The sequence below is a fragment of the Rattus norvegicus genome, chromosome 19 (genome assembly GCF_021556685.1).
Source record: "Rattus norvegicus strain SHRSP/BbbUtx chromosome 19, alternate assembly SHRSP_T2T, whole genome shotgun sequence".
In the NCBI taxonomy this organism is placed as follows: Eukaryota; Metazoa; Chordata; class Mammalia; order Rodentia; family Muridae; genus Rattus; species Rattus norvegicus.
The window spans coordinates 34,540,685-34,564,161 of record NC_141552.1 but is presented as its reverse complement, the minus strand read 5'-3'; the positions used below and the strand labels follow the sequence as shown (position 1 = coordinate 34,564,161).

The window sequence follows — 23,477 nt, the reverse complement described above, 5'->3', positions numbered from 1 at the left end:
GTGAAAGAGTTCATTGGGGTTCATAGTTTCAGAGGGTGAGTCCATGACATGGTAGGGAGTGAGGTGGTAGGCAGGCAGGCAAGCATGACATTGTAGTAGTAGTTGGGGACTTATGTATTGATCCATAAACATGACGATTAGGAACAGTATGGGTTTCTGAAATCTCAAAAATGTACCCCCTTTAAAATGCCTTTTCTAAGAAGACCACACCTTCTAATCCTTCCCAAACAGTTCTACCAACTAAGAACTAAGTATTCAAACATATAAGCCTATGGGGCTGTTCTCATACAAACTATCACAAAAGGCAAGGGGATTCTGGTCAATCTTAGCTTGATGTTATAAGTTCCATTACTTCTAATATATGGCCCAGCTCAAGTAGTTTCAAGGGGGAACAATTTTAGCAACTAGGCTAGAGACGAGATAATGTGATATTTTGGCAAAGAATGTGGATGCTTTCTGCCCTTGTCCTAAAAGTCTGCCTGAGGCTAAATTGAAAGTTTTGGACTGATTTTGTTGGCAGAAGAGATTTCAAGATGATCTAATATTGGCTTTGTCACGTGGTTATTAGTAATCTTATGCAATTCTGAAAGGCAAAGGGCAATCAGGGCAAAAAGAAAGACAAATCGTACAGTTTGGGGAGAAAGGGGGCACCAGAAAATTTAATGTTGGAGCCAAGGCTTGTGCTGAAAGAGGTTAAGGAGAAGCAGCAAAATGGAGGGGTGCCCTCAGGGCAAGGCACTACTAGGCTAACTTGCAACTTGTGAAAAGAAAAGGCCTGAGAAAACTTCTGCCCCTAAAAAGCAATATTAAATCACAGCTGTGGCAGCTGTGACTTAAGAAGAGGCAAAGGCATCCCAAGTGAGCAGCTGAGCTTGGCAGCATTAGCTATGTAGGTCTGGCTTTAGAGTCATGAAGGATAAACAAAGAAAGGGGTTGTAGACTCTTCCTCTACAGTTAAGTACACTTCTGAGACTAGGCTTGTGGCAGGAAAGTCCTGCCCAGAGGTCCTGAGAGACCATTGCGAGAGGCTGTGAAAGTGAAGCCTGGATGTGTCAGAGTCGTGGGATGCCTGCCAAGGAGAGATGCTAACAGGGTGTGGAACCAGCCCAAGAGAGAGAAATGTGTTGTAGCCAGCAAAGCCAGAAGTGTGGAACTGTCTTAGCCCTTTGACATCAGATGTGGAGCCACGGGATTTGGAGTTTGCTCTGTTGTGATTTGGTCTTGCTTTAGCCTAGTATTTCCTATAATGTCCCTTTCTCTCTTTTGGAATGGTAGTGTATATTCTGTGCCATTGTATGTTGAAAGTATAGAATTTGCATTTTTATTTTACAGGGGGTTACAATTAAGATGTTACCTTCAGTCTCAGAGAGACTTTGAATCTTTAAACTTCTGAGGTAGTAAGAGACTACAGGGACTTTTGAAGTTTAACTCAGTGCATTTCGCATTATGATATGGACACGAATCTGTGGAGGCCAGAGAATGGATGTGCTCAGTACTCAGTTGGTGAAACTGCTTGGGAAGGCTGAGGAGATGTGTCCTTCTTGGAGAAGGTGTGCCACTAGGGGTAGACTTTGAGGTTTCAAAAGTTTGCAGCATTCCTAGTTAGCTTTCTGCCTTATGCTTGTGGATCAAGGTATAAGCTGACGGCTACTACTACAGAGCCATGCTTGCCTGCTTCGTACCATGCTCGCCATGATGATGGTCATTACTCTAGCCCTCTGAAACTTAGCTCAAAAGATGATGATGGTGGTGGTGGTGGTGGTGGTGGTAGTGATGATAGTCATCATCATCGTCATCGTCATCATCGTCATCATCATCATCATCTCCTTCTTCCTTGTCTTCTTCTTCAGTATAATTTGTATATTTGTGTGAAGACATCATTAAATAAACACTTATTGGATATTCACAAGATAGAAGTAAGAAGGGAAACTCTAAAATATCTTATTTCTTGGTTTCTTACCACTCTGTCAATCTTCTGGATGCATTAGCGTGCATTCCAAGTAACCACAGAAGGACACTTGTCAGCCAAACCATCAACAGTGTGAACAAGCAGCTGAATATCTGCTTTGGCCTTCAGCCTGTAGTTGCTGGTGTTTCTGGAGAACAACGCCTACATCTGGTCTGACTACTCAGTCAGTAATCTTCAGGGACACTTGCCAAGGAACTATATTGTCCTTTATTCCATGGAGCAACCACAGAGGGGTTGGTCAAAGGAATGGAGCTATGTAATAAGCAGTGGGACTCTGCTTCTTCCATGGAACTGTACAGAATGTGGTAAAATCCTTGCTGTATTTAGATGGCAAGGGCCACCCATCTTTCATTTCTATCTTCCTTTGTGGCTCAACAGGAAGTGAATGAAACTGTCACCAGGCCATCTGCAACAGTAGGCATACCAATAAGTGCATGACCTTTATTGGCCATGCAATTGCAGGATGCATATGAGCCATCCACCAAGGCTTGATCCAACCAGTATCTCCGGTCCTCCAGCTCTGTCATCAAGTATGGGAAGTATGTTCTTTCTCCATTTCCATTCTGTCCATTCTGCAAAGTTACTATCTACATTTCCAGCTCCTGAGTAGTTAAACCTCAGGACTTAGAGATTTGCAAAACTCCTTAACTGCCAGTGTCTTTTTTATCATTCATATTAGAAAGATAGCCAGGAATGAAGATCACTCCTGGGCTTTTGTCTTTTAGTTTCTTATAAACCAGGAGTGGAAGGTCTGGTCAGTTAAGGAAAGGGAGTGTTATCTTTTGTCTCCAAACTGGGAGCCACCATCCTCATGGGGGCTTTCTAGCTATTGCTGTGCTTGGGCCTTGATGTTGGCTTAAGGAAACAGCTTCCCAGCTCCACCCTAGACAAGGTACCCAAGCCACCGTCTTCCCAGATGCCCCTGGGCAAAAAAAACTCTTATAAGTTGTCTTGGTCATGGTGTCTTATCACAATGGGGTTGTTTGAATATGCTTGGCCCAGGGAGTGAGCTATTTGGAGGTGTGATCTTGTTACAGTAGGTGTGGCCTTGTTGAAGGAAGTGTGTCACTGTGAGGGTGGGCTTTGAGAGTTTCCTCCTAGATGCCTGAGGATGGCAGTCTTCTGGTTCCCTTTGGAACAAGTTGTAAAACTCTCAGCTCCTCCAGCACTATGTCTGCCTGGATGCTGCCATGCTCCCACCTTGATGATAATGGACTGAACCTCTGAAGCTCTAAGCCAGCCCCAATTAAATGCTGTTCTTATAAGAATACCGTGGTCACGGTGTCTGTTCACAGCAGTAAAACCATAACTAACACATACAGCAATAGGAAAGTAACTAAGCTTATATGCCAGGAGAAGACATTATTCGGAGGGAATTTCTATTTCGTTCCAGCCTCTGGTTGTTTAAGATTTTTGTTTTTTCACAGTCCACAGAGACTTTTTATTTATGCTTTACATTTAAAAAAAGAATCCCGGGATTTTCCCTCCTGTATGTCTTCGTCTTGCCTCTTTGTGGTCCATGATGCCAGCCAAGGTCATCAGCACATTAAAACCAAACTGCCATGATGGGAACAGATTGTTCTGCCATTTCTCTAGGTCTTTGAGTTGAACATCAAATCTAGGGCTTATAACTCCACACTTGTTCAACCTTTCTGTGAGATTCACAACAATCTTCCCAGCTCTGTGGTCATCAATGATCTCGAATTCACCAATGTATCCGTGTTTCATCATCACAGTTAGGAACTGAACGATGACTTTGGAACACGGCCTGATGAGGACCTGGCGTTTGCCTCTCTTCTCAGCGTTGTTGATGCTCTTGATAGCATCTGCCAGAACATTCATTCACACCATGGTGACGGTGAGAGAAGATGGCAGAAAGAGGGTGGGAGGGGCAAACAGACGGAGTTATGGGTGCAAGTTTTTAAATAATATTTATCTACTTAGTGTATGTATGTGTGGGCGTGGCTGCCATGGTGCAGAAGACAACTTTCGGAAGTTATTTCTTTCTAATGTGTGGGTCCGGGGGACTCAAGTCAGGTCATCAGGCTTGAATTCAAGCCCTTTACCCATGAGCCATCTCTCTAGACTGTTTTTTGCTTTAATGTAAATTCTGACAAGCCTAGATTACCCAGAATCCTAGCTTCCATTTAGGTTGAAGTAACATGCGTTATCTATCAGGAGTTATTTCTACAGATTCACTGTCATGTTTGGTGAGGTAGGTGAGCCCTGGAGATTGATTTAGTTGGTGAGGATGGTTTTGCTAACCTTTCTATCCTACAGCTCTAGGGGAACATGAGGTAGGGGGCTGAGTTTTGGTCCACCATTTGTCTGTCTCGGCTCTCCTATGCCTCTCTGCAGTGGACGCAGTTTCAGGTATGTGTGTGGATTATGAGGTAGAGATCCTGAGCATGGGCCAACTATTTTTATCTGGCACCCGCCCAAGTAAAAAGTGATCTGCTCTAAAAGTGGAGGAAAAGATGATTATTGAATGAAGTAGGAAACACACCTTTCTGAGGCATTACATGCTCGTGTGAGCATGCATGTGCATGTGTATGTGCCAACGAGTGAAAGGTACAAGCGTGTGAGTTTATGTGCATGGGGAGGCAGGAGGCCAGAGGATAATGGATGAGGTTGATTTTCTACCTTATGGTTTTGAAGCAGGATCTTCCACAGAACTCAGAGCTCACTCCTTGGCTAGACCTGGCTGCCAGCCTCCCAGGGATCTTCAAATTTCTACTTTCTTAGTGTGGTCTCACTGCTCCTGGCTGCTTATGCACATGCTAAAAGCAGAACCCAGGACCTCATGTTTGCACAGCAAACATTTTTACCAACTGAGCCATCTCCACAGCACCTTCTGAGGCACTTTTCAGGGGGGATTTTTACCCTGGGTGAGTTTTGCTTTTTTTTTTTTTTCCAACATTGCTCTTAACCCTGCACATGCTATGCAGTGGGATGCTAGAAAACGCTAAGAAAAATGATATGACAGGATTGAGGGAGTACTGAGCTCTATGGAGTTGAGGAAGACTCAAGAGGAACTGAACTCCTAGAGACACCGTAGAGGGCACAAGGGTTTTGTGCTCACAGAAACCAGGAATGTTAAACACACAGTATTGTGTCATCACCAGAAGAGATGTATAACCTGTTTTCCTCCCAGAAGGCAGGGAATGGGTGCAGTTGACAGCCTGGTGATCTGTGTGGTCTGGAGGGCAAGCCCACGCTGGAATCTTTCAGACTATTGCATTTATCCCACACTCCTAGTCTCTAAGACCTTTATGTTGAGCACTGTTTCTCAGCGAAAAGAACCAATCTTTATAGGAGATGTCACATGTGATTTATAGCTTGGTGACCTCTGCAAGACCATACCAGATCCTCTCTTAGGCCCTTAGGCTATAGAACAGACTTTTATAGAAGAGGTCACATGTGCTTTATGAAGATTTCAATGTAATCATGCCTTAAAGTTCATTGTGTACACAGGATTGAGTTGATTGTTATGAGGAAACTTTTTTCCAAATTTACTGAACTCAAATATATCTAAAATAAAGTGGTGTCAGACTCCAGAAGCTTGAACCAACATCAGCTGGTTGGTTTCCCTTCTTATATCCTCTGGGTCCACACTCTGTTGGTTTCTGGTTTGCAGAGATCCTTATAAGACAGTAAGTAGAAGTTTCCGAGAAGCTGAGGATGGAACTGATTATGTAGGTGTAAAGTCCACTGAAGGTTTGACCTGTGCTGTTCCCATACAGCTGACCTTACACAGTGACCTTACAAACTGGAGCCGGACAAGAGTAATTTTCACTCTCACACAGCAGAGTGTGGGCAGTCACTGATGCCAACCACCATAATGCTTGTGGGCCGTTTCTTTTCCTGTCTGTGAGTACTGATGCTGGGTGGGATGCTGCCTGACTCATGAGTCCTTTACTCTGTGAGTCCTCAGATCGACTCCACTAAACGTAATTTGTCTGAGGTGTCATAATTAGTAGTAGTTATTAGTAATTTTCATACAGGGAGAGTCATCCCGGGCAGAGGGAACACTGTATAGCTGGGATAAACACTAATCCGGCTCTGTCTGGGAAATGCCACGTCATTTCCTGTGGGCGGTGGTGACAAGTGTTGTGATTACCTACTGTCATATGCTCTACCCAGGAGTCTGAGCTTTAATCTCACAAATCTTGTTTTGGAGCAAAACAGGAGCACCATGCTCTTCCGAACCAAGTTTAGAGTTCAGCTCAAGAAACTGGACATGTGGACAAGATGATTTTAACTAGAGTTTCTTTCTTGGCACATCCATTGCACGTGCTGTTGGGTTTCAGTGTGACAGATCCATGCATGTCCACGTGTGGGTGTGCCACACACCTTTCTCGACACTCCCGACTCTCTGGTAATTCTCATTCTATTTCAGGCCATTTGGCTTTAGTTTCCATTTGTATAAAAGAACACACAGCACCCAAGTAGATGACGTGGAAGGTTCCGTGCTTCTCCAGGTTCCTCCTTCTTCTAAGAAGCCCGGGAATGAGTGGAAGTGCTTTCCCACTGGCAGAACTGTAGAGACAGGTTTCTTATCTGTCTGCCTGTGGAATCTCCCAAGTGCCTTCCTTGCATATCCAGCATGCGTTTACTTGATTTACTTACTCGCTTGGAAAATATTTATCCAATATGTTCTCTGTGATGTACAATGTTAGAGTTTGTGAGTAAAAAAGACAAACAGGAGGTGGTCATGGTGGTTCACCTGTGTGATCCCAGATCCCAGAACAACTTTGGAGGTAGTGGCTGGTGGAGGTTTGCTTGGTCCACACGGCAGGACCCAGCTTCAAAACCAACCAAAGAAAAACTGCAAGCAAGCAAACAAGAAGGTGAATCCAATGGGCATAACACCTTTTTCATGGGTTTACTCGGATAATAATCCAGGGACAAATGTATTGGGAGGAGACTTATACACACTAGGTATGGGTGACTTGACGACTTTTGCAGAGGTGACTTTCTTCTGGTGCAGTTTTCCAGTTGAAATTAAAAAAAAAAAAAAGCAGGGGTCAGCAGTAGAGGGTGGACGGCACCAAGTGCCTAGAGGAGTGAGGGCCAACCATTGAGAAGGGCCTGTTCGGGTGGAAACTGGAAAGGGCAGTCTAGCTGGAGGGAGAGAGAGGAGGGAGAAGGTAGAGAGATGCAGGCTGAAGGGAGTTAGATGGCACCGCCACATAGGTCCCAGGGGGAGGTAGGGCTTGTCCTGGGGACAGCAGGAAGTCTTTGAAAAATTAGGAAATGGCACCATTCAGTGGGAGGTTAGCAGGTGTGCTTAGGAAAGCCATTCTTGGAGTTGGGAGTGAAGTAGATATAAGTAACGAGGTTTCGTTGTGGGGAAAGAGGTGGTGAAAATGGAGAAATACTTGCTTCCTTGTCTATAGCACAGAAGGGAGAGGGAAGGGTCAAGGTGCACTTTTGATTTGCATGTTGATGCACTAACCCACCAAGGGACCCACAGAAGCTCTCTTATCAGTGTAATAACTAGTTTCATGGATTTCCAGTTCTGAGAAAAACAACACCCCAGATTTACTTGAATATCATTTCTATACTACACAATTCTACTCTTTAATTAGCTCATATGCAGTACCCTGTTCCCCAGGAGCAGGCATTGAACTCAGGGTCTTACATAGGCTAAGCACGTGTTCTGCCATGAGCTACACTCCAGACCTATAGCAGTTCTGTAGACATTGTAGACACAAGCTCTTTATCACATATGTGAGTTGGGATATTTCCTCAGCTCTGTACCTTTAAAGAAACAAAAGCCTTTATTTTGATGGAGCCCAAGTTGTCTATTCATGCTTTTTCTATCATATCTAAAAAACGACTGGCTCATCCAAGGCCACTGAGATTTACACCAATTCATTCCTAGGTATTTTGCACCTTGACGTTTCGTATTTACACTTTTGAGTAGGTTTCTATGGGCTATGACAAAGGGAGTTTATCTCATTCTTTTGTGTGTGACTATCCACTGATCCTAGCCCCATTGAAGTCTATTCTTGTGTCATGAATAGCTTTGCTACACTGCGTAGGCTTATTTCTGGAGCCTCAATTCTATTTCTTACCATGCGTAGATGTGTGTGCATGTATCCATGTGTGTATCCCATTAGATAATAAAACGTATGTCTTCTTTATACTTGTAAATGATATGGGTCAAAAAGGCTGTTTTGTTTACCAGGTTTTTGTAGTAAAGTTAAAGTCAGAGAGGATGAGTCAGTCCTTCAACTCTGTTTCTTTCTTTCTTTTTAAAGACCAATGTGTTATTTGGAGCCTCTTGTAATTCCTTACAAATTCGAGCAATAGTTTTTCTAAATTCTCTAAAAATGACCTTTGGAATCGTGACAGGATTTCACTGTGTTCACCCCATAGGGAATAACAATACCTTCTTTACTACTGTGGTCTCCTGAGCCATGAGCTTACTTTTTTTTCCTATTTACTTAGGTTTTGATTTACCCTCAGCATTTTGTGGTGGATAGAATATGAATCTTAAACTTCTTTTATTAAGTTTATTCCAAAGAGTTTTGTTCTTTTAGTGTTATTATAAGCGAAGTTCTTGCTTTAATTTGTTCAGATTGCTCATCATAAGTACACAGCAATCCAATCAGCTTTTGTGTATTGATCATTTATTCTGTGACCTTGGCGACCTCTTCCTTGGCTCTAGTAGGTTGCAATGAGTTCCTTAAGGTTTTCTGAATGCAACGTTTTGCACAGACAGATGTCATTATGTTTCTTTCTTTATAATTTAGATACCTTTATTTCATTCTACCGCCTGCCTTCCCCGACTTTAACCTTTATTATAATACGGAATAATAAATAATAATTAATAATACATATAATTAATAAATAGTATGGAATAATAGGAATGATAAGAACTCACATGCCTGTTTCACTTGTAACACATGTTTTGTTGAGGAAAATGAATCATTGGTGACAAGTTTCTTGATGACACCTTAAGTAGAAAAATAAACAAAACCCAATAATTAACAATAATTAAATAATAACCAAACCTGCCACATTCCCTCTATTCTGGAAAATGCTTTCATCCTGAGGTCTCTCCGTTATGGCGTGTGAACATTCAGTGCTTCAGTCACTGTTCTACTGCTATGAAAATCACTGTGATCAAGGCAGCTCTTATTTAAAAACACAAAACAAAACAAACTATTAAACTGGAGGCTTGCCTACAGTTTCAGAGGTTTCGTCCATTATCATCATGGCGGAGCATGGCACTGGAGAAGCAGCTGACAGCACCTTGGTCAGCAGGCAGACAGGGAGATATTGGGCCTGGTGTGGGCTTTTGCAATTTCAAAGCCCATCCCCAGTGACACTGTTCCTGCCACAAGCCACACCTCTTAATCCTTCTAGTCCCATCAAGGAGTTCTACTTCCTAGTGACTAGGCATTTGACTACAGGAGCCCATCAGGGCCTTTCTTATTCAAACCACCACATTCGGGGATGCCATAGAATACATTCTCTAAAAGACAGAGGAGACTGTGATGCAAGGCCAGGCCACTCTTCAAGGACGAATTCATTCTGTCTAACTTTGGGAAATTCATCATTAATTAGACCCTACTGCTGGCCTCATTGGGGACTGTCTCACCTCAGACAGCTGAATTGCCTGTTGTCACACCTTTCCCTGGGTGGACTACACCAGTGATCACCTTGGCCCATGCTAGTCCCAGAGCTCCTGTGGCCAGCACTGCTGTTAACAGTTATTGACACCATCTAGATCTTTCCTCTGTCTTGCTTGCTTCCTCCTTTCCTTCTCCTTCTGTTGGTTCCCAGTGGCTTTTCAAAACATTGTACAGGCCAAACCCCACTTCCGCGCTCACCTCCAGAAAACTCCCATATGCATCACACACGCCTGCTGGCTCCTATTCCAATAGAACCCCAAACTCATAGCCCTCATAAGAAATATGACATCAGAAAAAACATGACAACATCTTGTGGACCACTTAAACACTTTCTTTTACCACATGTGGCCCTGGGTCATCTCTCCTTCATGAACACTTGTTACTGAACAGCAGTTGGCATGGTCTTGTAGTGACTTTCTAGTCAGCAGTTGGCATTTGGGGGATAGACTAGCACTAGCTCTCCCCAGATATTGACCTGAGAGTAATTATCCCAGGAAGGTAGATTGTAGTTCATGTAAGGTCCTGTTGCTAATTTTATCCTGATCAACATTTTAAAATTGATTCTAAGTGTGAAAGGCTGAAAAACAGCCAACCAGAAAATGGTAGAGCCCAAGTCCCCCAGAAGCTGAAAATATGATCTTACAAGGAAGAGTTCTATAAACAAAATTAAGGGGTTTTGTCTTATTGGGATTATCTTGCATTTTCTAGATGGGTCCTAACCCCAAACATGAGCACCTTTACAAAAGAGACAGACAGAGGCCTGGTACCCAGAGGAAATGATAAAATGACTATTGAGGCAGAGATTGGAGTCATGTGGCCACAAGCCAAGGCAAGACAGAAGAAGATAGAAGAGGCAGGGAGCATCTTGATTTGAACTCAGTGTGGACTTTCATTCTGAACTATAAGAAAACAAATGTCTGCTAGCTCAGGACATGCAGTCTGGGGTAATTCGCTATAACAGCCTTGAGTAGCTAATATCCTGGTTTTTACTCACTGTGAGGACATCGGCCACATCTTCAAAGATGTTACCTCAGAGGAAAAAGGCCCACCATCTCCCAAGTCAGTCTCCTTCTGGGAAACTTGCTGGAAGATACAGATGTCCGATTGGTGTAGAGACAGGAAGCAGCTCAGACCATCATGGAGGCAAGAGTTGTGCAGGCTCAGCAGGAAGGCAGTTCATGTCACCTCTAGTGAATGTAACTTAAATGTTTGTCTTTATGTGTAGGAATTGAGTTCATACCAAATTCACTAGGCTGAGCTGTACAGCTTGAATCCCCTCCTTAGCATACATAATAAATCTGTCTCACCACTGTGAGACAGTGCTGGGACTCTGTCTCCTGAATGATTGCGAGATCTTAACTTTACTAGACAAAGCTAGCAGTGATCTCAACATCTTGAGTACCCTTGTTGGTGGCCATATCCAAGCACTGGACTTTCTCCCTTGTGATGGTTTGAATAAAAATGGCTCCCATGGGCTCATATATTTGAATGCTTAGTCATAAGGGAGTGGCACTACTTGAAAAGGATTAGGAGGTGTGGTCTTGTTGGAAGAAGTATATCACTGGGGTAGGCTTTGAGGTTTGAAAGCCCAAGCCATGCCCAGTGTCTCTTTCTTCCTGCTGCCTGCGTATCTAGATGTTGAACTCTTAGCTACTCCTCCAGCACCGTGTCTGCCTGCATGCTGCCGTGCTTCCTGCTATGATGATAATTGACTAAGCCTCTGAAAGTGCAAGACAGCTCCAAATAAATGCTTTCTTTTATAAGAGTTGCTGTTGTCAAGATGTCTCTTCACAACAACAGAATACTGATACACCCCTTTTTGTCTACCTTCACCTATACGGTCTGTGGAATTAATAACTTTTCTCATTGCAAGGGTTCACAATCTGAGGGTATGTAATCATCATGCCAGGGAATTCTTGGTGGCAAGTGGTTCCATGGAAGCAGACAGAGCTCTGTGGCAGTGGAAGGAGAAGGTAATTTGGGCTTTTCATCTCCTCATATATCAGCAGATCAGGAAGCAAAGAACAGGCAGAGGAAGAAAAGGCTGGGCTTAGGATAGTTAAATGAGAATGATCCCCATAGGATCATAGTTTGAATACTTGGTCTCCAGTTAGTAGAACTGTTTGGGAAGGATTAGGAGGTTTGACCTTGTTGGAGGAGGTGTGTCACTGGGAGCCAGTTTTGGGGTTTCAAAAGTCTATGTCATCTTCAGTTAGCTTTCTTTGCCTCGTGTCTGTGGATCAGATATAAATTCTCAGTGCTCCAGCACCATGCCTGACTGCCTGCTGCCAGGCTCAGTGTCATGATAATCATGAACTTTAACCTTTGGAAGTATAAAGCCCCAAATACCAAATAGTCATGGTACCTTATCCCAGATTACAAAAATAACAAATAACACTATTAACTCATGTCTCCTAGCTATCCATTTCCCCCAGGTAAGCTCCATTTCCCAAAGATTCTACAACCCCTCAAAGCAATGTCATTAGCTGGGAACTAAGCATTCAGACATATAAACCGTATCAACACTTTCCTTCAGCTTAAAAACTAATTTTATTACCTTGGTATCTTTCATTGCTTGGATACAATAGATTTTTAAAAATAGGTCAATGTTGTCAGCCCAAGACAGTGAAGGTTTGGTTAATAACTCATGGATCCTACAAAGCTGTAAGGCTGAGCTTCCCAAACCTAGGGTGGTGTGACAGACTTGGGGTTTATAAAGATTTTTCACTCATGCTCTTGCCTTCCTGTCTTCACTCTATCCCTATTACCTCCCCCCAACCCCTGACGTGCTCATGGCCAGCATCTACTTCTCTACTTCTCTTCTCTGCTCTCTCTCTATGCCTTCCTCTGCCTCTATTACCCTCTTGATCCCCTCCCCATGCCCTGAATAAACTCCATTCATGGCTAGAAAAGAAAGTTTCAAAATGACATACTGAACAAGACAAAAGTATAATCTCACATATTTGCTTTCAAAACAATCAATTGTCCCATGTATAGAAATGGAGACCCTTCTAATTTTTCAAATGAAAGCCCTTTTTTTTTTTAAATGAGAAAGGTCCTGTAACATGTCAGATCAACCTTGTGCAGGGCCACATATCAGATATCCTGCACATCAAATATTTATATTACAACTCATAACAGTTACGGAGTAGCGACAAAAATAATTTTATGGTTGGGGGGCCATCACAACATGAGGAACTGTATTAAAGGGTTAAAGCATTTAGAAGACTGAGAACCATTGGTCTATAAGATTTAGTTGGGCATAAGCTCAATATCAGACAACTGAGTTCTGGGTCCTCTGAATAGTTTGCAGAGTCATGGCCTGTGTTGATGCGAGCTCAGTGATCTGACTGAGGGACACTATGAATTTTTGTCTGCACTGTGGTCTGGGCAGCATGCATATGGAATTGTGTTCTCCTCTGGTGCCAGATGGATCTGTCTGCCCTCCAAACAGGGAAAGTCCGGGGAAAAAGAAAGAAGCAGAAACATGAAGAAAGTCTGGGGGGCTGGAGGTCACTGTCCTGGAGGCATGGAGCAGACCAAAACTGAGCAGAGCACCGTGTTCCGTTTCCTACAGAGCCGTTGTGTGGATAAGACGCAACCCAGAACCTAGGCCGCACAGAAGCTGGCTCACATAAGAAGGCAGAGATAGAGCTGGCACCTCAAAGGAGTCTCTGGGATTTCTTTATGAAGAGGAAGGATGAGCATTCTATAAGGAATGCTCTGAAAGGTTTCCTGCATCTGGAAAGAAGTTGGGGCAGATAAGCATTGCCTGGCTCTGCTGGTCCTGGGTTCTTTGAAGTCCACTCAGGCCTCACAGGAAATGAGAGGCAGGCAATGGAATTTCCACTACAAAGATGAGAGCCACGGTGGTTGGTGTGGTGGTTTGTCCCGGGTTGCAGAGGACTGGCCAGGCAGAGTTCCCTGACATGGGCCCAAGAAGAACTGCGTGGAAACCTGAATTTCAGATTATACCTGTTAGGGAAGTCTTGAAGAAGACTGAAGAGGGCCTTTGGGATCTTTTGCTGGAAAGATCTACCACTCCATTGCTTGGTTTTACTAGAGGTTGGCTTCTTACCTATGTTTGCCTACTTACATTTGTCTAGATGAGCCATAAGAACAGACTAGCCTTGCTCATTTCTCCTGGGGAGAGTTCTGAGGGAGTTTGCTCAGGTTTATCAGACCGCACCATGGGGAGTAATAATTCGCCTTTTAATTAGGATCGCTTTTGAGTGGCCTTCCCAGACTGTCTGTCCCTCTGCCTTTGGGAGGCAGCCAATTGGGAACCTCAGAAAACCTTTTAAGTGTGCTTGGCTCTCAGCAAGACTGAGAGACTCTGACAGGTTGTAGAGATGGCTGTTTTGGTGGGTAAGAGGTCATGGCATGAGAAGGGAGAAAGAGGATTCAACTTATACTGATGACTTATTATATATTTTCAGCTATCTTCCTAGTAACTCAAATATCTAAGGGTTTAATGTATTTTCAAAGCACTAGGGAGGTTGAGGTAGAAGGATTGTGAGTTCAAGGCCAGTCTGGGCTATGTAGCAAGCCCTTCTTCCAACATAAAACAAAACAAAACAAAACAAAACAAAACAAAGCAAAACAAAACAAATGAAGTCTAAATCAAACCTAACCTAACCAGATAGAACCAACCAAACCAAACCCAAGAAAACGACCATTCAAAGGGGGGCTATCAGAGATCATTGGACCATCTGATGGTGGCTGTGTTTCTGACTTGGCAACCCTTGCTCTGCCCTCAGTTTCTCCTCAGTAGATGGGCATCTTTCACGGGGAAAGCATTTGTGACATCCTTCTGTCAGAGCCAGAGGGCTGAGAGTCAGCCTCTGTGTTGATTGCAGGTACGTTAACCCAGGCCTGGGCAGACCTGTCTCTTTCAACTTTCGGAGACTGAGGTGACATCGGAGAGTCCCTTCATTCCACTCTCTTCTCTGCCCCTGTTACTTTTTTTTTTCCTAAGCAAATATCTCACATTTGACTTCTAGCCCAGGCAGAACCCATCTACCTCTACCATAAGACGACTAAGGGTTGTCACCAGGCTGCAAATTAGGAGCTTCGATTGCTCAGGAAAAGATATTACAATTTTATCTCCTTGTACTGTTCAATAAAACATTAGTATCTCAGCGCTTTTATTTAACAATAGGCAACCTTAGGCCAGTAATTATGCAACAATTATAATCATAAAAACTGTCCCCTGCTGCTCACCTAGAAACACGAATATATTAAACCAAGACTCACCATCTAAAAGGCAAGCAGCAAAGCCCCCTCATTTTTAATGTCCCTGCAGTGCACCATGGGAAGCTAATAATTCACCCTCTAATTAGTATCCCTTCTGCTGCTGTTGGCGCAAGGACAGACAAAGAGGGAGCGGCTTCGTTACAAACTTGCCTTGGTAATCTTTAAACGTCGGCACGCTCTGCGGGTTGGCTGACTGGAACTGGCCAAATGGGGTGTGCAATTAGAGGTGGGCAGCAGCTCACCTTGTCCTGACTGGGCATTCTTGTCCTAACAAGCTCTGGGCAAGCACCCCGCCAGCTTGTCCTTTCTTTTTCAAGCCATGCCATGTTCTTGATTCTCCTTTAAATCTGCCTGTGACTGGACTGGCTGTGGTGGTTGAGGGGGAAACCAAGGACTCCTTGGCCCTGTAAGTGCTACCATGTGGAGACCTCACCCAGGGGCTATTGTTCGTGGTGGCTGCCTTGAGTGGCCGGAGAGCAGCCATTGGGCAGGAGTGGATACACTCTGAGCATGAGAGGATAGACTTCTCTGCCAGGTCTTCTAAGGTGAACTGAAGACTGACTTAATTGCATTGATTCTCTGACCTCTGCCCCCAGGATCATGCCTGTGACTTCAGGAGGGCTTGTAGAATTATGTAGCGGTCCTTAAGGAACACAGAGTCTATTTTGTGCCAGAGTTCTTCGGGCCTATATTTGAAAGTAGTCATTGGGTGTCATATCAGGAGTGTCAAGGTCATATGCAGCAGGGACAATAGGGTGCAGTGGTGACTGTGGCTAACTGGAGCACATGCCCTGTATTCAGAGTTGTTTCAAAACTCTAGCTAATTAGTGATACAGCCCACAAATCTACTGTGTAGATTATGATGTGAATTCTGAAGTAAACTTTTTTTAATGTCCTAGGACTACACAATTAAGTAAAACTATGAAAAACAGCTTTGTTTTGTTTTGTTTTGTTTTTTCCAGTGCATCGTCTATTTCTGAGAGATCTGGCTAGAGCACCTCTAGGGTGTGATTCTGGGTTACCGGCCAACTTCCGTGGACACTTAGCCAGATGACATTGCTTTCTCTGTGCTGAGTTCCCGATTCAATGTGACCAATAATTGGCCTTCTCTGTGTGCCCTGCTTGTGAGGCCAGCCAGTCAACCCCCTCACTGGACAGCTGAAAGCAGGCTGGGAGGGCATCAGAGAATAGCTGGGTGCAATTAGGCTGCCAGGATTAAACCCGAGCCTAAAACGACGGAGCATTTTTTCTCTCCATCACCAACTCATTAAGGGCCCGCTTGACAGCCGAAACATTCCCAAGGCTGGCCACAGCAGATTTCCTTCCCCAGAGCCTCAGAGAGCGCCAGAGATTGGGTAATGAGATGTGCTGGAGCTGAGATGAGAAGGCCTCGGAAGGCTGAGTCATGAACTCTCGGGACTCGGGACTGAGTCTTCCAGAGACCCAATCCGGCCAGAAGAGAAGAGGTGAGAAAGGCAGGCTGGGAAGACAGGGCCCCTTGCTCGAAAAGGAGAAAAACCTCCCAGGACCAGCTGTGGCTCAGAATCCTCTCTTGTCCTTGGCCACAACAGCGGTCTGAAGACCGAAAGGAATGCTGGGAAAGAAGATCAAGTTTAAATGGAGTCGTCCTTCCTGGAGCCCTAAGGGACCAGAGATTTAAAATATTTTTGATACAGTCCTGTTTGCTGCAAGGGACCCTCTGGTTTCTTTCCCAGAGGGAGGATTGCCATTTATTTAACTTTTTAATTTTTTTTTCTCAAATTACAATGGTGAAAATCGTCTTGGCACCCTTCCTCCACCTTGGTATGGGGAGAAGCCCTCACCGTGCAGCTGAGTCTGACCACTGAGTGTCTGCTGCAGTAACCGAGTGTTGAACGCCATTGGCTCTCTGTGGTTGCTCTGGATAGGGAAAACTGAGAACTCCGGTCTTAGGAAGCTATGTCTATTAGTTTTTGGAACATTGCATTTAAACAATCTGTGGTAGATTTTGATTCAAGAGAACGGTTGTTTTCGGTAATTGAGGAAGTCTCTGCTACACGTTTGAGTTCTTTCAAAGATAGCTGCTATCCAGTGAACTTAGGGCTGTGTTCATCAACCCTTGCTCTTACAAGACTTGAGTTACATTTTTCTCAGTAGATGGTGTTGATCTGATTATCCCCGTTTGCCGATGGGGAAACTGAGGCCTGAAGTGAGGTGACTTCTGAGTCACGCTATGACAGCTAATTTGGCATTCAACTTCAAAGCCTTCCTACAGTCTTGGCTTCCTTTTAGCTTGTGATGAGTGGTTTTCAACGTAGAACATGGTTCTTCCTCTTCTTCCTCATCCTCCTCCCCCTCTTCTCCTTGTCACACAAATTTCTTTAGCTAAAAGACGATAGCAAATAGGCCAATCAACCAACCATAATTGTAACGATGCCAGAACATGAAACAAACACAGAAACGCCTTTGTAGACAAAGATTAAAATGGAGGAATAATAATACTGTGCTGCCCTGATATCCACCCAGCAAGTGTGGCAGTGCTCATATGATTGGCTTATGACTTAGTGTTCTATGGCTGTGGAGAGAGAGAGAGAGAGAGAGAGAGAGAGAGAGAGAGAGAGAGAGAGAGAGAGAGAGAGAGAGACTGGCTTGGGCTTTTGAAATTTCAAAGCCCGTCCTTAGTGACATACTTTCTCCAACAAGACCACACCTATTCCAACAAGGCCACACCTACTCCAGCAAGGCCACACCTACTCCAGCAAGGCCACACCTACTCCAATAAGGCCATACTTCCTAATCCTTCTCAACTAGTGCCACTCCCTGATGAGTCAGCATTTGCATATATAGGCTTGGTGGGGAACATTCTAATTCAAACCACTACAGCTTTGGAAACATTCCATGAGCACAGCAATGTCAGAACAGCCCATCTACCTGATGGTGGGGACCAGAAGAGATAGGAAGGTGAAGCCCTACCCAGAGCAAATACAAGGTGGGAGACTAAAGAGCCCTTGGCATTTTCTCTGTATCATACTGGCTGACAGCTGGACAGATTGCTTGCCTCTCTCCTATCAACCTCTTCTGACTATCCAAGATGGCCCTGTAAGGACCAGCACAACCACAGTGAGTCCACAGTTCCGTAAGTAGATGGGTTTCCTGGGTCTTTGACTTCAGAGCTCATGCAAAGTGAATCCAAGAATACTGAGCAGAACCCTATGAGGACACAGCAGACAAGGGTTCTGTACACAAAAATAAAGGATGGGAAGGCAGCATGGGTTGAACCTACTAGGCTGACACATATGATTGTAAGCAATCTGGAGCCAGTATGGCCCTTCCCAGGGTGCTAGACAGCCAACTTATCTTTCATTAAGGCAAAGAAGCATTAAGATGTCCACAGCTCACCCTGGGAAGGGCTGTCACAGAGCAGCCATGTGGGGTCCCCAGAGAATCTGAGTCCATGTTGATTGTCCACACCTCATGCTATCTGCACAGCATCAACTGATCAGCCTCCCAGTGGTTCCCATGGGGGAGGGGCATACCTGAATGGTCTGAACAGCACTGTGCAAGGCCAGAAAACAGGGAAACTATAGGTGGAGAAAGAATTCTGGAATAGGGGACCCCAAGGTTGGTTCTTCTGCACTTTGTCAGGGAAGCTGGCAGGCAAGGCCCACCACTGCTCTGTCCTATGGCTTGATAGAAAAGTCTTAGCTACTGAGGTCTGAGTCTGGAAAGAACTAATGGTGGTCCCCTGCATACCAATCACCCTGAACACCCAAGGGGGGTTCTCCGAAGGAAGAAACGAAGCAGAATTTATCTTTAAAATAATACATATACATTTTCTGGGCAGGGGTTACCTACTGATAGCTTCACTTCATAATGGACCTTCACTTGCTTAGTCAAAGACAAAAGGCACACTGACCTGCAGGCCAAGAAGGCCACATCCTAGCCACCAGGCATGGCTCCTGTTAGGACTCCAGTCCCACTGCAGGATAACAGAGACAGCCTCGAGCAACCAGCTCCAAACTGGGGGTGGAGGATGGGGAGGTGGAGTACAAAAAGCACCAAGGAAGAAAGGTCATCTGGGTGCTGGCCATGTCCTTCCCCTTCACCCCAATTCCAGGTGATAGTTTGGAGGTGCTCTGTCCCTCCACAGCAGTGGAGGATTACCTGGGTCAGTTGTGTGGGGTCTGGGCAGGGCTGCCATGCTTTTCTAGTTGGGAGGTTCTGTTCAGACCCCAGCACAGCGACTGGCACTCTTTCTCTCAGAACATGTTTTGGAATCCAAATTCCCATTGCTTGCCCTAGAGTTAATGAGTCATAAAACAAAACAAAACAAAACAAGACAAAACAACAACATCAACAACAACATCAACAACAGACTGAAGTCCTGGCTCAAAGGTAGAGGTATGAAATGGAATTGGAAGGCTTCGTTCAAGTCCTGCCTGTGCTTTCCTCTCATGTCCCACACAGGTTTTGCCATCTTAAGCCAGATCCAAGAAGTGCATGATGGAGAGAATGAATCTTTTTCTGCACACGAGGGCTGGAGTCACTAAGCGGATGTCAGTCATCTCCCGAACGTACTCAAACCCAAGCTCAGTCTCTCCCTCCAGAATCACTGGAAGTTCAGGGTCACACTAGAAATGTCGAGAGTCCTCACCTGAGACTCTGACTGTAGCACTTCCTCTTCCTGCAGCTGTTGGTTGATGATTAAATTATTGTAAATAGGTTCTACTCACAGCGTAATAAAGCAGCATTAGCATGACTAATCACACACCTGATTGTCTAACCCACTCTTCCTCCCCCCAACCTATTTTCTGCTTCCTACGCCTCAATAAATCCAGTGCTGACAGAGAGCTCTTGTTAAAGCTGATGAATGGGGCATGGGGAACTTTACTGGGGGTGCCTGATTTCTCCCACCATAGGAAGGACCTTTGGAGAGGGCCCCATGCATGAGAGAGGTCCTCAGGTACCAGCTCTCCCCAGTTTGTCCTGGGTTCTGGTGTTATTATTCATTGATATTCATTGATATTCATCTGCCGGTTCATCTGTTAGTGCTACTTGGTAATGCCTCTCTGCTTTTGGCACTGATAAGTTCCTTTATGTGCCTTATTTTATCTGGGGGTGTTTTAGTTTTACTCAGGGCCAATGCCTGATCTTAGGAGGTGTGAATTATTGTTGCCTTCCTCATTTTATGAATGAGAACACTGAGAACTAGAATAGTTGATTAACTCCCCCACATGCGAAGCGTTCCCGTTTGTTTTCCTTTGCTGGGATAAAAACACCCCGACTGAAAGCAACTTGGGGGGGGAAAGGGTTCGTTCCTGCTTACAGGTTACGGATAATCATAGAGGGAAACCAAGGCAGGAACCTGGAGGAGGAGGAGGAGGAGGAGGAGGAGGAGGAGGAGGAGGAGGAAAGAGGAGGAGGAAGAGGAGGAGGAAGAGGAGGAGGAGGAGGAGCTGAAGCAGAGACCATGGTGGAGTGCTGTCTACTGGGTTGCTCCCTCTGTCTTGTTCAATTAACTTTCTTATATAACAGACCCTCCTGTCTAGGGATGGCACTGCCCACAGTGAGATTGGCCTTCTTACATCAATTAGGAGTTAAGAGGATGCCTTACAGACTTGGCCACAGGGCAATCTGATCTGGGCAATTCTTCATTTGACATTCCGTCTTCCCAAGCAACTTGTGTCAGCTTGACAGCTGAAACCAACAATGACATGGAGTTAGAGTTGGTACTGAAGTGAGTTTGATTCAGAGGTGGTTTTCCCATCGTGGGTCTCATGCCTTCCCTGCACTGAGAAGCACCTTACAAGAGCAGTTCCGCCGTGGGTGGGGGAAGGGAGAGGGCTGGAAAGTGAAGGGGCTGGAAGAGTGGTGAAGATGGTACCAACCATCCAACCATAGCTTTGGGGAGCTGATAAATATCTCCCGAGTTGCCTGGCCCTCTGGTTATTGGTCAAGGGAAGTGGTGGGTGGCCTGGTGATGTAGGCAGTGGTCGTGTGGCTCTATGGGCATGTGGTGTGACCAGAGACCAGGGTTTCAGTGAGCAGAGTTGTGTTTCTGCTTCAGCCCTTCTTGTCTTTGTCTCCTTCCTGTGCCGGGCCTCGGTTTTCTCCTCAGAGGGCTGCACTGAGGATGGAATGAGATTGAGACCGTGAAGGCTCTGTGTAGTCTGTGAAATGATTTCCACTGGCAAAGCACTGTGCCCAAGCTTCCCATCCAAGACAAAGCACTGTGCCCAAGCTTCCCATCCAAGACAAAGCACTGTGCCCAAGCTTCCCATCCAAGACAAAGCACTGTGCCCAAGCTTCCCATCCAAGACAAAGCACTGTGCCCAAGCTTCCCATCCAAGAGGACCCCGGCACTTAGATGTAAACACTTGAGTTCTTTGCAAGTGGACATGGACCTTCCGGTTAAGCAAGTAGGCAGGCAAACGTTCTATACCACCCATTATCTAACCATCCGGAGAGGTTTGTCATAGCAGCAGAGACAGACTAAAGGTGTTATATCCTTTATCTGAAGTGCTTGGGACAGACATGCTCTTGGTTTCGGCCTTTGTAATGTTTAGAATATTGCACATATTTAATGAGGTGTCCCTGTGGGAAGACCCAAGACTAACCTGGGAATTTATGTTTCACATAATCTTACATGCCGTATCTGAAGTAATTTTACAAGTTCCTAGTGCTGCTCAGGTCAGATCCAGAGTTTCTCATGCGCACGTCATGTTTATTGTTGGTTTTGTTTCCTGCTCGTTTACTTTTACGTTTTAGATTTCGGAGTGTTTAGGGTTTTTAGATGTCCAGCCTGCATGTATTTTCCACAGCAAACCACTCCCAATGTACCCTGAAGTGTTGGCCCTTACTCATGGCAGTAACTGGCTCCATGAGTCCATGTGGTATCTCTAGAGGACAGGGCTCAGAACTGGCTTTGTGAGTCAGCTTTCCAGCCCTGTGTGTGACAGGTCACCTGAAATAAGACAGTTTCAGGGAGGAAGAACTCATTTGGACTTATGGTTTCAGTCCATGACTGCTTGGCCATTTTGTTCTGTACTTCCGAGAGCACAGTGTGTTGTGGAGGGAGTGTGGGATGCAGGGAGAGTCTTGTTTTACAGCATCCCATAAGCAAAGAGGGAATGAGAGAAAGGGGCCAGGGTCCACTATCTCCTTCCAGGGCATGGCTCAATGATATAAATTTCTCCTGCTAGACCCCACTTCCTATCCACCGTCTCCGATAATACTCTAGGCCAGGGACCAAGCATTCAACACGTGCTTCAGGGGACATTTACTTACCCTCCCTCCCCCAAAGAGAAAAATGTTACTTCTGCTATGTAATGTCCAAGGGAGCCATGAATACGTTTGGGGGGAGGGAAGAAGGGTCCTAAGGCACATATTTGAAGGTGACACCAACTCTTAGGCATTTGACTGACCCTAGTGTGAGCATTTTCCTACATTTTGTGCCTTGAGTACATTGTCTCAGTCTCAGAGAGGGGTGAAGAACCAGGCCTCATCCTTTAGAGGGAAGACCGTAGAGCCACGCTAGGCTTTCCTTCTGCTACTCTGCCCGCAGCCATGAGTATGCCCAGGCTTCAGAAGAGGCTTGCCTCCAGTGTCCTCTGCTGTGGTAAAAAGAAGGTCTGGTTGGACCCCAATGAGACCTGTCTCCGATGACAACTTCTGTCAGCAGAACAGGAAGTGGATCAAAGATGGGCTGATCATCCAGAAGCCTGGGACTGTCCATTCCCGTGCTCACTGCTGGAAAAACGCCTTGCCCGATGGAAGGGCAGGCATATGGGCACAGGGAAGAGGAAGGGTACTGCCAATGCTCGGATGCCGGAGAAGGTGACCTGGATGAGAAGGATTTGGGTCCTGCGCCCGCTTCTCAGGAGATACCAGGAATCTAAGAAGATTGACTGCCATATGTATCATTGCCTGTACCTGAAGGTCAAAGGGAATGCATTCAAAAACAAGCGATTCTCATGGAGCACATCCACAAACTGAAGACAGACAGGGCCCGCAAGAAGCTACTGTCTGACCAGGCTGAGGCTTGCAGGTCTAAGACCAAGGAAGCACGAAAGCGCTGGGAGGAGCGTCTCCAGGCTAAGAAGGAAAAGATCATCAAGACTCTGTCCAAGGAGGAAGAGACCAAGAAATAAAACTTCCCTCATGTCTGTACATAGTGGATTGACTGTGGCCTTGCATGGATCGGCCATTGAAATAAAACAAGCCTTTGTCTGTTGGGGAAAAAAAGCCACATTGTTCAAGGCATCAACCCTCAGGGGCGGGGAGCAAGGCTCTCAGTGTGTGAGCCAACACAAGAGCTTTGCAAAGGGAGCAGGTGTGGTAGAGTCAGAGCTTCCTGGAGGTAGGTGGCCTGAAGCTTGTATCACTGAATAGAACTCTCTCCAATCACTGGGTAACTAGTTTTCTCCAGGAAGCCTTTGCCCTATCCCCATTTCCTCATTTCTAAACACGTTGTCCAGATCTGAACAGTTTGGGTCATTCCTTGGGTCTGATCTGCTACACTTAAAAGCTGGAGGGTCATTCATTGTTGACCTTGAAAAATAAAGTCTTCGATTTTAGCTCTCCAGGGACAATCATCAACATAACTACTGATGTGTGTGTGTGTGTGT

At 45.2% G+C, this 23,477-nt stretch overlaps 3 pseudogenes; 1 reads left to right on the top strand and 2 right to left on the bottom strand.

Annotated features, from left to right (window-relative positions):
- Nucleotides 1–1,984: 1,984 nt before the first annotated feature.
- Abhd10-ps1 (abhydrolase domain containing 10, depalmitoylase, pseudogene 1) lies at nt 1,985–2,928 on the bottom strand (annotated as a pseudogene).
- A 451-nt stretch (nt 2,929–3,379) lies between these two features.
- Rps15a-ps3 (ribosomal protein S15a, pseudogene 3) lies at nt 3,380–3,850 on the bottom strand (annotated as a pseudogene).
- An 18,566-nt stretch (nt 3,851–22,416) lies between these two features.
- Nucleotides 22,417–23,075, top strand: Rpl19-ps19 (ribosomal protein L19, pseudogene 19; annotated as a pseudogene).
- The last annotated feature ends 402 nt before the right edge of the window (nt 23,076–23,477 follow it).